At 40.0% G+C, this 14,210-nt stretch overlaps 1 long non-coding RNA gene across 2 annotated transcripts in view; it reads left to right on the plus strand.

Moving 5' to 3' along the window:
* Nucleotides 1–533: 533 nt before the first annotated feature.
* LOC139361208 (uncharacterized) overlaps nt 534–14,210 on the plus strand; it is a 33,988-nt gene continuing 20,311 nt past the window's right edge. For both annotated transcript variants that reach the window (XR_011618772.1, XR_011618773.1), the window contains exon 1: nt 534–1,281. This is a non-coding gene — a long non-coding RNA (uncharacterized lncRNA). The remainder of the gene's footprint in view (nt 1,282–14,210) is intronic.

Genomic DNA, 14,210 nt, shown 5'->3' on the forward strand with positions numbered 1-14,210 from the left:
GGACCCAATTTGTGAACTTTTCATATATTTAGGAGAATCTCCACATTGATTTTTGTATCCTTATGTTCATATTGTCACCAGTATTAAAATTCTTACTATTTAGGTCATTGCGTTCACTATCATAATTATTAAATATTTTTCATTTATCATTTATTTTTATTGGTTAATTTTTGTGGCAGCTGTTATAGAACAATCACTAGAGTTTCTCTATTCATGAAAGATGTCCACGTTAATGGAGGTAACTAGGAGTATTACTTTACAGGTATGTAAACACAGATAATCTTGGCTGAACTGTGGCTATATTGTCTGGTGTCCCTTTGAAGGTGAAGCCTCTTGTGTTATTCTAAGTGACCTCTGGAGACAGAAACTGTCTCATAATTGCAGGGACGACTTGAGAAGGCATCCTGAGCCTATGCAGAAATGCAGAAGCACTTCCATGATCTAAGCAACCTATGTGAAGGCCTGAAAGCCAAAGCAAAGCTGTCCAACAAAAAGTTTTCCTAGTAACACTGGAGGTCCACCAGTCACTCCTCCTGGTCTGGAAATGCCAGAAATGTCCTCCATGGTTCTTGTGAGGGTCCAGATCTTTTCAAAATCACCTCAGGAGCCACAAAACCACTCCATCCTACCTGAAATTGCAGAATGACTCTTCTTTTGACCAGAGTCTCAAAAATATATTCATTGATGGTTTTGATTCCTGGGAGCCGCCATTGCTTGCAAAAGATGTGCCAGAGACTAGACATTTTCTGTCTCCTCACTTGTCCGGGGAAGACTGAAGTTTTTCTGAAACACAGAAATGGGAATCTGACCCTCTGAGCAGCCCCAGGATTTTCTAAGTCTTCCAAGCAGAGTGGAAGTTCTGGTGAGGACCCATTGTACCCCCGATGGTCTGGAATCACATAGGATGATGCGTTTAAACAACTCTATGTGGAGATATATTTTCTGAGATATTCCAAGGAGGAGGGACACAGCTGGACCAGATGTTAAAAGGGCAGCTGAGCATTAAGTGCCTATGTAGTGTTTGCAGCTTAATGTCCCATGCAGAAGGGGACTCTGGGCTCTTGTGTTAGAATTCAGTGTAATTCTGGGGTCCTGCTTTTCTTCCAGGAAATCCCACTTCCATCTGGATGTCTGGATGAACTACTGAAAGCCACTGAATGTCCTGCAGCAGGTGAACTGTGGCCAGAGCCCAAGGATGAAGGGGGCTCCTTCCGTCTGTGACTGTGAAGAGGAAGCCTGAGGTATAGCAGACCCAGGCCCCAGAAGGATGGAAAAAATGAGGTAGGGAGTGAGGGGACCTCAGAGGAAGACTGAGGTCTGCAGAATCCCAGGGTCAAGGAGACAGTGCGGTGTCGTGGTGGTGTCCTTGATACTCGAAGAGGGGCGATAATCCATCTCCTGATTAAAAGCTTCATAGGGGGTGAGGAGGGGAGAAGTAAACAGAGAGGAAGCAGGGAAGGCCAAGACAGCGACCAGCCTTAGAGCAATTTTAACCAGAAATGGACACAGACCCTGGACCCCATCGCGGGGTTGCAGGCCAAGGACCGTATCTAGGCGATGCATAGCTCCCTTGTGGGGTTAGTGGGAGTAGGCATTGTGACGTCTGCAGGGGTGTGGAAGGCTGGGCGACGGGAGCAGCTTACTGGGCTGGACCAGAAATACTGAACTTCTTTTCCATCAGTGAAATCCACTTCTGGGTCAGAAAAAACTGCAAGTTCTGGAGGGGCAGGGCCTAGGAGGAGGTCAGGGCCTGAGCCTTCCTGGTTTGACCCCTCTACCCCCCGTGTTTCTGGGTCTGTCCTCACTTCCACCCAGCGGATCTTGAGTATCCTCCTTTGAGTCCCCACGAGTGTGTTGTGTGCAGTGGGGCCAGGCTGCTTCATCCACTGCACGTTAAATGTTTCCAATACTTTCTGGCCAAAGTTGAGAGTTGCCAGACCACTGACTTTGAATGTTGACCTGGTTCCTTTTGAACAGAGTAAAATCTATTGAAGTTTAAGGTCACCTCTTTTCATGGATGGTGAAGAGGCAGGCTGTTCAGGCGCAACTGCCTTCAGGTCTGGAGGGCGGCGGAGGTCACTGTGGGTGGTGGGTGAATCCGGAACCTCTGTGGCTCTAGACTTTCAAATATTTCATTTTTTCTTTTGTAGTTTTTGTTTGTTGCTTGCTTTTTTTACAATGGGAACTGGAATGTAAGATGCCAAACTAGCCTGTGGGGGACATGGATTTTCACAACAGTAACCACAGAGTATAGTTTCCATTTCTATTCCCTGTTCATGTGGGAGGCAGAGAAGGAAATCAGGTGCTCAGTTCTAGGGACATCACAGGACTAGGACATGTACAGTTAGGGTGGAAGGCAGAGGCATTGCTTTAGGAGAATAAAATTACTGCATGCACACAGATATGTATGTATATGGATGTATGTACACAAATATGCATATTTATAGATTCTGTTCTCCCTGTCTATATAATTTTCTTTATTTCACACTTGATATGTTTTTTTTATTATACTTTGTGTTCTAGGGCACATGTGCACAATGTGTAGGTTTGTTACATATGTATACATGTGCCATGTTGGTGTGATGCACCCATTAACTCGGCATTTACATTAGGTATACCTCCTAATGCTATACCTTCCCCCTCCCCCCACCCTACATCAGGCCCCAGTGTGTGATGTTCCCCTTACTGTGTCCAAGTGATCTCATTGTTCAGTTACCATCTATGAGTGAGAACATGCGGTGTTTGGTTTTTTGTTCTTGGGATAGTTTGCTGAGAATGATGGTTTCCAGCTACATCCATGTCCCTACAAAGGACTCAAATTCATCCTTTTTTATGGCTGCATCGTATTCCATGGTGTATATGTGCCACATTTTCTTAATCCAGTCTGTCATTATGGACATTTGGGTTGGTTCCAAGTCTTTGCTATTGTGAATAGTGCTGCAGTAAACATACATGAGCATGTGTCTTTATAGCAGCATGATTTATAATCCTTTGGGGATATACCCAGTAATAGGATGGCTGGGTCAAATGGTATTTCAAGTTCTACATCCTTGAGGAATCGCCACACTGTCTTCCACAGTGGTTGAACTAGTTTACAGTCCCACCAACAGTGTAAAAGTGTTCCTATTTCTCCACATCCTCTCCAGCACCTGTTGTTTCCTGACTTTTTAATGACTGCCATTCTAACTGGTGTGAGGTGGTATCTTATTGTGGTTTTGATTTGCATTTCTCTGATGGCTAGTGATGATGAGCATTTTTTCATGTGTCTGTTGGCTGCATAAATGTCTTCTTTTGAGAAGTGTCCATTCTTATCCTTTGCCCACTTTTGGATGGGGTTGTTTGTTTTTTTCTTGTAAATTTGTTTGAGTTCTTTGTAGGTTCTGGATATTAGCCCTTTGTCAGACGAGTAGATTGCCACAATTTTCTCCCATTCTGTAGGTTGCCTGTTCACTCTGATGGTAGTTTCTTTTGCTGTGCAGAAGCTCTTTAGTTTAATTAGATCCCATTTGTCTATTTTGGCTTTTGTTGCCATTGCTTTTGGTGTTGTAGACATGAAGTCCTTGCCCATGCCTATGTTCTGAATGGTATTGCCTAGGTTTTCTTCTAGGGTTTTTATGGTTTTAGGTCTAACATTTAAGTCTCTAATCCCTCTTGAATTAATTTTTGTGTAAGGAGTAAGGAAGGGATCCAGTTTCAGCTTTTTATTTATGGCTAGCCAGTTTTCCCAGCAGCATTTATTAAATAGGGAATACTTTCCCCATTTCTCATTTTTGTCAGGTTTGTCAAAGATCAGATGGTTGTAGAAGTGTGGTATTATTTCTGAGGGCTCTGTTCTGTTCCATTGGTCTATAGCTCTGTTTTGGTACCAGTACCATGCTGTTTTGGTTACTGTAGCCTTGCTGTATAGTTTGAAGTCAGGTAGTGTGATGCCTCCAGCTTTGTTCTTTTGACTTAGGATTGTCTTGACAATGCGGGCTCTTTTTTGGTTCCATATGAACTTTAAAGTAGTTTTTTTCCAATTCTGTAAAGGAAGTCATTGGTAGCTTAATGGGGATGGCATTGAATCTATAAATTACCTTGGGCAGTATGGCCATTTTCACAATATTGATTCTTCTTGTTCATGAGCATGGAATGTTCTTCCATTTGTTTGTGTCCTCCTTTATTTCATTGAGCAGTGGTTTGTAGTTCTCCTTGAAGAGGTCCTTCACATCTGTTGTAAGTTGGATTCCTGGGTATTTTATTCTCTTTGAAGCAATTGTTAATGGGAGTTCATTCATGATTTGGCTCTCTGTTTGTCTGTTATTGGTGTATAAGAATGCTTGTGATTTTTGTACATTAATTTTGTATCCTGAGACTTTGCTAAAGTTGCTTATCAGTTTGAGGAGATTTTGGGCTGAGATGATGAGGTTTTCTAAATAGAGAAGCATGTTATCTGCAAACAGGGACAGTTTGACTTCTTCTTTTCCTAATCAAATACCCTTTATTTCTTTCTCTTGCCTGATTGCCATGGTCAGAACTTCCAACACTATGTTGAATAGGAGTGGTGAGAGAGGGCATCCCTGTCTTGTGCCAGCTTTTAAGGGGAATGCTTCCAGTTTTTGCCCATTCAGTATGATACTGGCTGTGGGTTTGTCATGAATAGCTCTTATTATTTTGAGATACATTCCATCAATACTGAATTTATTGAGAGTTTTTAGCATGAAGTGTTGTTGAATTTTGTCAAAGGCCTTTTCTGCATCTATTGAGATAATCATGTGGTTTTTGTCTTTGGTTCTGTTTATATGTTGGATTACGTTTATTGATTTGAGTATGTTGTACCAGCCTTGCATCCCAGGGATGAAGCCCACTTGATCATGGTGGATAAGCTTTTTGATGTGCTGCTGGATTCGGTTAGCCAGTATTTTATTGAGGATTTTTGTGTCAATGTTCATCAGGCATATTGGTCTAAAATTCTCTTGCTTTGGTGTGTCTCTGCCAGGCTTTGGTATCAGGATGATACTGGCCTCATAAAATGAGTTAGAGAGGATTCCCTCTTTTTCTATTGATCGGAATAGTTTCAGAAGGAATGGTACCAGCTCCTCTTTGTACCTCTGGTAGGTTTCAGCTATGAATCTTTCTGGTCCTGGACTTTTTTTGGTTAGTAGGCTATTAATTATTACCTCAATTTCAGAGCCTGCTATTGGTCTCTTCAGGGATTCAACTTCTTCCTGGTTTAGTCTTGGCAGAGTGTATGTGTCCAGGAATGTATCCATTTCTTCTAAGTTTTCTAGTTTATTTGCGTAGAGGTTTTTATAGTATTCTCTGATGGTAGTTTGTGTTTCTGTGGGGTCGGTGGTGATATCCCCTTGATCATTTTTTATTGCATCTATTTGATTCTTCTCTCTTTTCTTCTTTATTAGTCTTGCTAGCTGCCTATCAATTTTGTTGATCTTTTCAAAAAACTAGCTTCTGGATTCATTGATTTTTTGAAGGGTTTTTTTGTGTCTCTGTCTCCTTCAGTTCTGCTCTGATCTTAGTTATTTCTTGCCTTCTGCTAGCTTTTGAATGTCTTTGCTCTTGCTTCTCTAGTTCTTTTAATTGTGATGTTAGGGTGTCAATTTTAGATCTTTCCTGCTTTCTCTTGTGAGAATTTAGTGCTATAAATTTCCCTCTACACACTGCTTTAAATGTGTCCCAGAGGTTCTGGTATGTTGTATCTTTGTTCTCATTGGTTTCAGAGAACATCTTTATTTCTGCCTTTATTTCGTTATGTACCCAGTAGTCATTCAAGAGCAAGTTGTTCTGTTTCCATGTAGTTGAGTGGTTTTGATTGAGTTTCTTAATCCTGAATTCTTGTTTGATTGCACTGTGGTCTGAGAGACAGTTTGTTATAATTTCTGTTCTTTTACACTTGCTGAATGGTGCTTTACTTCGAACTATGTGGTCAATTTTGGAATAAGTACAATGTGGTGCTGAGAAGAATGTGTATTCTGTTGATTTGGGGTGGAGAGTTCTGTAGAAGTCTATTAGGTCCGCTTGGTGCAGAGTTGAGTTCAATTCCTGGATATCCTTATTAACTTTCTGTCTCGTTGATCTGTCCAATGTTGACAGTGGGGTGTTAAATTCTCCCACTATTATTGTGTGGGAGTCTAACTCTCTTTGTAAGTCTCTAAGGCCTTGTTTTATGAATCTGGATGCTCGTGTATTGGGTGCATATATATTTAGGATAGTTAACTCTTCTTGTTGAATTGATCCTTTTATCATTATGTAATGACCTTCTTTGTCTCTTTTGATCTTTTTGGTTTAATGTCTGTATTATCAGAGACTAGGATTGTAACCCCTGCCATTTTTTTTGTTTTCCATTTGCTTGGTAGATCTTCTTCCATCCCTTTATTTTGAGCCTATGTGTGTCTCTGCACGTGAGATGGGTCTCCTGAATACAGCAAACTGATGGGTCTTGACTCTTTAGACAACTTGCCAGTCTGTGTCTTTTAATTGGAGCATTTAACCCATTTATCTTTAGATTTAAAGATAAATTATCTAAAGATTTAACCCATCAAATCCTTTTTCAAGGTTTTAGTTTCTTTGTGCTGGGTTCATAGTTCCTCCTTTAGTTCTGAGAAGTTTGATCAACTGAAGCCTTCCTCTCTCAACTTGTCAAAGTCATTCTCCATCCAGCTTTTTTAAATTTAAAGTTAATATTGTTATGTGTGAACTTGATCCTGTCATTATGATGTTAGTTGGTTATTTTGCTCATTAGTTGATGCAGTTTCTTCCTAGCATCGATGGTCTTTACATGTTGGCATCTTTTTGCAATGGCTAGTACTGTTTGTTCCTTTCCATGTTTAGTACTTCCTTCAGGAACCCTTGTAGGGCAGGCCTGGTGGTGTCAGAATCTCTCAGCATTTGCTTGTCTGTAAAGGATTTTATTTCTCCTTCACTTATGAAACTTAGTTGACTGGATATGAAATTCTGGTTTGAAAATTCTTTAAGAATGTTGACAATCAGCCCCCACTCTCTTCCGGCTTGTAGAGTTTCTGCCAAGATATCTGCTGTTAGTCTGATGGGCTTCCCTTTGTGGGTAATGTAACCTTTCTCTCTGGCTGCCCTTAACATTTTTTCCTTCTTTTCAACTTTGGTGAATCTGACAATTATGTGTTTTGGAGTTGCTCTTCTTGAGGAGTATCTTTGTGGCATCCTCTGTATTTCCCGAATTTGAATGTTGGCCTGCCTTGCTGGGTTAGGGAAGTTCTCCTGGATGATATCCTGCAGAGTATTTTCCAACCTGGTTCCATTCTCCCCATCACTTTCAGGTACACCAATCAGATGTAGATTTGGTCTTTTCACATAATCCCATATTTCTTGGAGGCTTTGTTCATTTCTTTTTACTCTTTCTTCTTTAAATTTCTCTTCTTGCTTCATTTGATTCATTTGATCTTCAATCTCTGATACACTTTCTTCCAGTTGATCAAGTCGGTTGCTGAAGCTTGTGCATTTGTCACGTAGTTCCTGTGTCATGGTTTTCATCTCTATCACGTCATTTATGGACTTCTCTGCATTGGTTATTCTAGTTACCCTTTTGTCAAATCTTTTTTCAAGGTTTTTAGTTTCTTTGTGCTGGGTTCATAGTTCCTCCTTTAGTTCTGAGAAGTTTGATCAACTGAAGCCTTCCTCTCTCAACTTGTCAAAGTCATTCTCCATCCAGCTTTGTTCTGTTCCTGGTGAGGAGCTGCGTTCCTTTGGATGGGGAGAAGTGCTCTGATTTTTTGAATTTTGAGCTTTTCTGCACTGCTTTTTCCCCCTGTTTGTGGTTTTATCTACCTTTGGTCTTTGGTGATGTTGATGTATGGATGAGGTTTTGGTGTGGATGTCCTTTCTGTTTGTTAGTTTTCCTTCTAACAGTCAGGACCCTCAGCTTCAGGTCTGTTGGAGTTTGCTTGAGGTCCACTCCAGGTAGGCTACTCCCAGTTAGGCTCTCCAGTTAGGCTACTCGGGGGTCAGGGACCCACTTGAGCAGGTAGTCTGTCAGTTCTCAGATCCCAACCTCCATGCTGGGAGAATCACTACTCTCTTCGAAGCTGTCAGACAGGGACATTTACATCTGCAGAGGTTTCTGCTGCTTTTTGTTTAGCTATGCCCTGTCCCCAGAGGTGGAGGCTACAGAGACAGGCAGGCCTCCTTGAGCTGCAGTGGGCTCCACCCAGTTCGAGCTTCCTGGCTGCTTTGTTTACCTACTTAAGCCTCAGCAATGGTGGGCGCCCCTCCCCCAGCCTCACTGCCACCTTGCAGTTCGATCTCAGACTGCTGTGCTAGCAATGACAGAGGCTCTGTGGGCTTGGGACCCTCCGAGCCAGGCATGGGATATAATCTCCTGGTGTGTTGTTTGCTAAGACCCTTGGTAAAGCACAGTATTGGGTGGGAGTGACCCAATTTTCCAGTGTTCTGTGTCACAGTTTCCCTTCACTAGGAAAAGGAATTCCCTTCCCCCTTGCACTTCTTAGGTGACGTGATGCCTTGCCCTGCTTTGGCTTTCACTCGTTGGGCTGTGCCCACTGTCCTGCACCAACTGTCCAACATGCCCCAGTGAGATGAACCCGGTACCTCAATTGGAAATGCAGAAATCACCCATCTTCTGTGTTGTTCACGCTGGCAGCTGGTGGCTGGAGCTGTTCCTATTCGGCCATTGTGGCACCAACCTCACTTGATATGATTTCTAAATTGAAATACCTTTGAGACAAACGCGAATTGTGAAGGGATTTAAAAATGTCAGTGAAAATGGAATTAAAAATAAAAATATAAATATCAACTTTATTTCTCAATATAATCTCTACTGAGGTCAAGACACTGCATTAAGGGATGATCCCAACCATTCAGTCCATTGCTAAAGAACTGAGGGTCATGGGAATTTAACCATGTCAATGCAGTCTTCTACTATTAACTAAAGAAAAATGGGTGCCCTTTACAGTTATTTCAAGATTAGGAAAAATAAGGTCAGAAGAAACCAAATCAGGACTGTAATGTTGATGCCTAATAATTTCCCATGAAAACTCTTTCAAAATTACTGGTGTTTGTCGAGAGGAAGGAACAGAAGTGTTGTTGTGGTGCAGAGGGACTCTCTAGTGAAGCTTTACAGGGCACTTTTCTGCAAAAGTATTTGCTAATTTTCTCTAAGAACTCTCCTACTCAGCAAATACTATGGTGCTTTGATCCTACAGAACGTCAACAAGCAAAATGCCTTGAGCATCCTCAAAACCTCTATGGCTTTTGCTTTTGAGAAGTTTGCTTTTGCTTTGACTGGAGCACTTCTACCTCTTGGTAGCCATTGTTTTAATTGTGCTTTGCCTTCAGGATCCTATTGATAAAGTCAATTTCACTCCCTGTTATAATTCTTCAAAATAATGCTTCAGGATCTTGATTCTGCTTGTTCAAAATAGTCACTAATAGCTCTGCTTTTGTCCATAGCTGATCTAGGCACAAGGGTATTCGGGACTCATCAAATGTAAAGTTTCTCAACTTTCACGTTATAGTCAGTGTTCTGTAAGCTGAACCAATTGAGATGTCTGTGGTGTTGGCTATAATATCTCTCGTTAATTGTCAGTTCTCCTCAATTAGGGCATAGAAACAATTTTTTTCTCTCAAAAATTGGAATGGGTGCCCCTCCTCTGTGGGCTTCATCTTCAACATTGTCTTACCTCTTCTTAGAATCAGGTATCCGTTTGTAAACGACTGATCCTTCAGGTCATTTTTCCCATAGACTTTTCATAAAGAATAATTTATTTCACCCTTTTTTGTACCCCAGCTTCACCATAAATTTGATGTTTGTTCTTATTTCAGGTTTGGCAGGATTCAAGTTCGGCAGAATTCATGTGGCTCTTTTCAGACTGATGTTTTATATCCTGTTCATATATGTTAAAACAGGTCCGGGCATGGTGGCTCACGCCTGTAATCCCTGCACTTTGGGAGGTTGGCCAACATGGCAAAACCCTGCCTCGACAGAAAATACAAAAATTAGCCTCTACAAAAAATACAAAATTTAACCAGACAAGGTCCCAACTACTTGGAAGGCTGAGGCAGGAGAATCGCTTCAACTTGGGAAGCAGAGGTTACTTTGAGCCAAGATTGCTCCACTGCACTGCAACCTCGGTGAGAGGAGTGAAACCCTGTCTCAAAAATAAAAGAAAAGTTAAAATAAACTAGCATATGTGTGTTTTGAAGCAAAAGCTAAAAGTTCATGCATAGTTTTTTCATAATTGTTATTTTGCATGAACTTATTGAAGCCCCCTATTATTTGCCATAATTTTCTCATCTTATTAATTTCTATGTACATACAGAATTTCCAATTTGTGTAAACCTTTCTTCCCAGTTACTGAACAATTATTTTAAATTTGAAAAATAGGAGCTGTTTTAATCTATATATTTTTTTCTACTTCTGAATATTTTAGAGAAAATATGGATAATGAAACTTGTAAAATGGAGATGTTTGGAAGTTTCTGTTACCAATGACAAATTAATTTTTAAATAATTTCAGGAAAATTTAGGTGAATGTCTGTATTTTCATATGAACATTCATAGTAAAACAGATTTTTGAATTTCTACCCTTGATAAACTTTAATGTAAAATATGTGAGTAAATGTGTACTTTTCCGTTCCTCATGAACATTCTCAAGTTTATACTATCTGGATTTTCTCAGGACGAATTACAAGCTGTATATGCTGCTGAAGTGTCTCAAAGATTAAGTCCCAAAGAGAGTGCCCTACTGTTTTTCCAATATTAATTTCTAAGTTCTACCAAGTTACAAGTTTTTTTTTTCATAAAATATAAAATGTTTTGCCTCCAGCAGAAATACATTTTGGAACATAACTTTCCTGTACGTAAGGGGTATAAAGGAAGCTTGGATTTGTTCTGAGAAAGGGAGAGGGTACTTCTGCCCATTGCCATGCACATCTGATTTTAGAGCTGAATGCCTTTCTGAGCTTGGCTCACTCCTCTCAAACTTCCTGGTAAATGGACACAAATTAAAGAGAAATAATTGTACACGATTTGGGATCAAGGAATCCAGATATCTGAACCATTGTTTATTATTTGCCCCTCCCACCCTCTCACCCTTCCAGATCTCTAGTGTCTATCATTCCACTTCTATGTCCAGGTGTACAATTATTTAAATCACACTTACAAATGAGAACTTCATGTGTTCATTTGTACAGATTCTCTTCCACCTAGCTACCTCTGAGACTGCAAGAACAATCACTCCTCCCCCTCCTCCTTCTCAGCCTACTCAAACAGAAGACCAGGAGCATTATCTGTCTGTCTATCTATCTATCTATCTATCTATCTCTCTATCTATCTATCTCTCTATCTATCTGCACGTACACATATATATACACACACAAATATATATTCACACATATGTGTACATATACACACACTCATAAAGAATTTGCATTTTAAAGAATGGCAGACCCATAGTTGTTCAAAAATCAACTATACAATTCTATATATGATAAATGTCTACTAGAAAGTTCACATTGAAAATTGCAAACACGACTTAGAAAAAATAAAGTTTTTAAAAATTTTATTTTATTTCATTTTAAGTTCCAGGATACATGTGCAGGACGTGCAGGTTTGTTACATAGGTAAGTGTGTGCCATGGTGGTTCGCTGTACCTATCAACCCGTAACCTAGGTATTCAGCCCCACATGGATTAGCTATTTATTCTGACGCACTCCCTCCTCACTCACCCCCAGACAGGCTCCAGTGTATGTTGTTACCCTCCCTGTGTCTATGTTTTCTCATTGTTCATCTGCCACTTATAAGTGAGAACATGTGTATTTGGTTTTCTGTTCCTGCATTAGTTTGCTGAGAATAATGGCTCCCAGCTTCATCCATGTCCTTGCAAAGGACATGATCTCATTCCTTTTTATGGCTGCATAGTATTCCATGGTGTATATGTATCACATTTTCTGTATCCAGTCTGTCACTGATGGGCATTTGGGTTGATTCCATGTCTTTGCTATTGTGAATAGTGTGGCAATGAACATATGCATGCAAGTATCTTTATAATACAAGAATTTATATTCCTTTGGGTATATACCCAGTAATGGCATTGCTGGGTCAAATGGTATTTCTGATTCTAGGTCTTTGAAAAATCACCACACTGTCTTCCACAGCGTTTGAATTTATATTTGCTCCAACAGTGTAAAAGTGTTTCTGTTTCCCCACAGTCTCACCAGCATCTGTTGTTTCTTGACTTTTTAATAATCGCCATTCTGACTGGCATGAGATGGCATCTCACTGTGGTTTTGATTTGTATTTCTCTAATGATCAGTAACGTTGGGCTTTTTTTTTCATATGTTTGTTGGCTGCATAAGTGTCTGTTCATATCCTTTGCCCACTTTTTAAAATATTTTTATTTTTGCTTTTTAAGACAGAGTCTTGCTGTGTCACCCAGGGTGGAGTTCAGTGGCACAATCTCGGGTCACTGCAACCTCTACCTCCCAGATTCAGGTGGTTCTTCTGTCTCAGCCTCCTGAGTAGTTGGGATTACAGGCACCTGCCAGCACATCTGGCTAATTTATTGTATTTTGAGTAGAGACTGAGTTTCACCAGGTTGGCCAGGCTGATCTTGAACTCCTGGCCTGAAGTTATCTGCCCACCTCACCTTCCCAAACTTCTGGGATTACAGGCATGAGCTACTGCACCCAGTTTTTGCCCACTTTTATATGGGGTTGGATTTTTATAGTTTTGGGTTTTACATTTAAATCTTTAATCCATTTTCAGTTCATTTTTGTATAAGGTATAAGGAAGGGTCCAGTTTTCGTTTTCTGCATATGTCTGGATAGTTTTTCCAGCACCATTTATTATTAAATAGGGAATCCTTTCCCCATTGTTTGTTTTCATCCAAAATAAAATGGTTGTAGATGTGCAGTCTTATTTCTGATATCTCTATTCCATTCCATTGGTCTATGTGTCTGTTTTGTACCACTACCATGCTGTTTGGGTTACTGTAGCCTTGTAATATGGTTTGAAGTCAGGTAGCAGGATGCCTCCAGCTTTGTTATTTTTACTTAGGATTGTCCTGGGTATATGGGCTCTTTTTTCATTTCATATGAATTCTGAAGTAGTTTTTTCTAATTTTGTAAAGAATGTCCATTGTAGTTTATGGGAATAGCACTGAATCTATGAATTACTTTGGGAAGTATGGCCATTTTCATGATATTGATTCTTCTTACCCATGAGCATGGAATGTTTTTCCATCTGTTTGTGTCCTCTCTTATTTCCTTGAGTAGTGGTTTGTAGTTCTCCTTGAAGAGGTCCTTCACTTGCCTTGTTAGCTGTATTCCTAGGTAGGTATTTTATACTCTTTGTAGCAATTGTAAATGTGAATTCATTTGTGATTTGGCTCTCTTCTTGTCTATTGTTGGTGTATAAGAATGCTTGAGATTTTTGCATACTGATTTTGTATCTTGAGACTTTGCTGAAGTTGCTTGTAGCTTAAGAATCTTTTGGGCTGAGGTGATGAGATTTTATAGATATAGGATGATGCCATCTGCAAGAAAAGAAAGTCCAACTTCCTCTCTTCCTTTTTGAATATGCTTTATTCTTTCTCTTGCCTGATTGCCTTGGCCGGAACTTCCAACACTATATTGAATAGGAGTGGTGAGAGGGCATCCTTGCCTTGTGCCAAATTTCAAATGGAATACTTCCAGCTTTTGCCTGTTCAATATGATAATGACTGTGGGTTTGTCATAAATGGCGCTTATTATTTTGAGGCATGCTCCATCAATACCTAGTTTCATGAGAATTTTTAGCATAAAGGAACGTTGAATTTTATCAAAGACCTTTTCTGAGTCAACTGAAATAATCATGGGGTTTTTGTCTTTAGTTCTGTTTATGAGGTGAATTACATTTATTGATTTGCATATGTTGAACCAGCCTTGCACCCAAGGGATGAGGCCGATTTGATCTTGGTGAATAAGCTTTTTGATGTATTGCTGGATTTGGTTTGCCACTATTATATTGAGAATTTTGCAACAAAGTTTATCAGAAATATTAAGCTAATGTGTAGTAAACACATTGAAAATAACAGACTGATTAAAAGACTAAATAACATGAATCCTAAGTGTTTTCACAACTGATTTATAGAGTAAAAGCATTGCCAAACTAAATGAGCTTGGTCAAAAACTGTACAGGGTCTGAGATGTTGTCTCAACTTCCATTACTCATTGTGAGGT

The sequence above is a fragment of the Macaca nemestrina genome, unplaced genomic scaffold (assembly GCF_043159975.1).
Source record: "Macaca nemestrina isolate mMacNem1 unplaced genomic scaffold, mMacNem.hap1 Scaffold_102, whole genome shotgun sequence".
Taxonomy (NCBI): domain Eukaryota; kingdom Metazoa; phylum Chordata; class Mammalia; order Primates; family Cercopithecidae; genus Macaca; species Macaca nemestrina.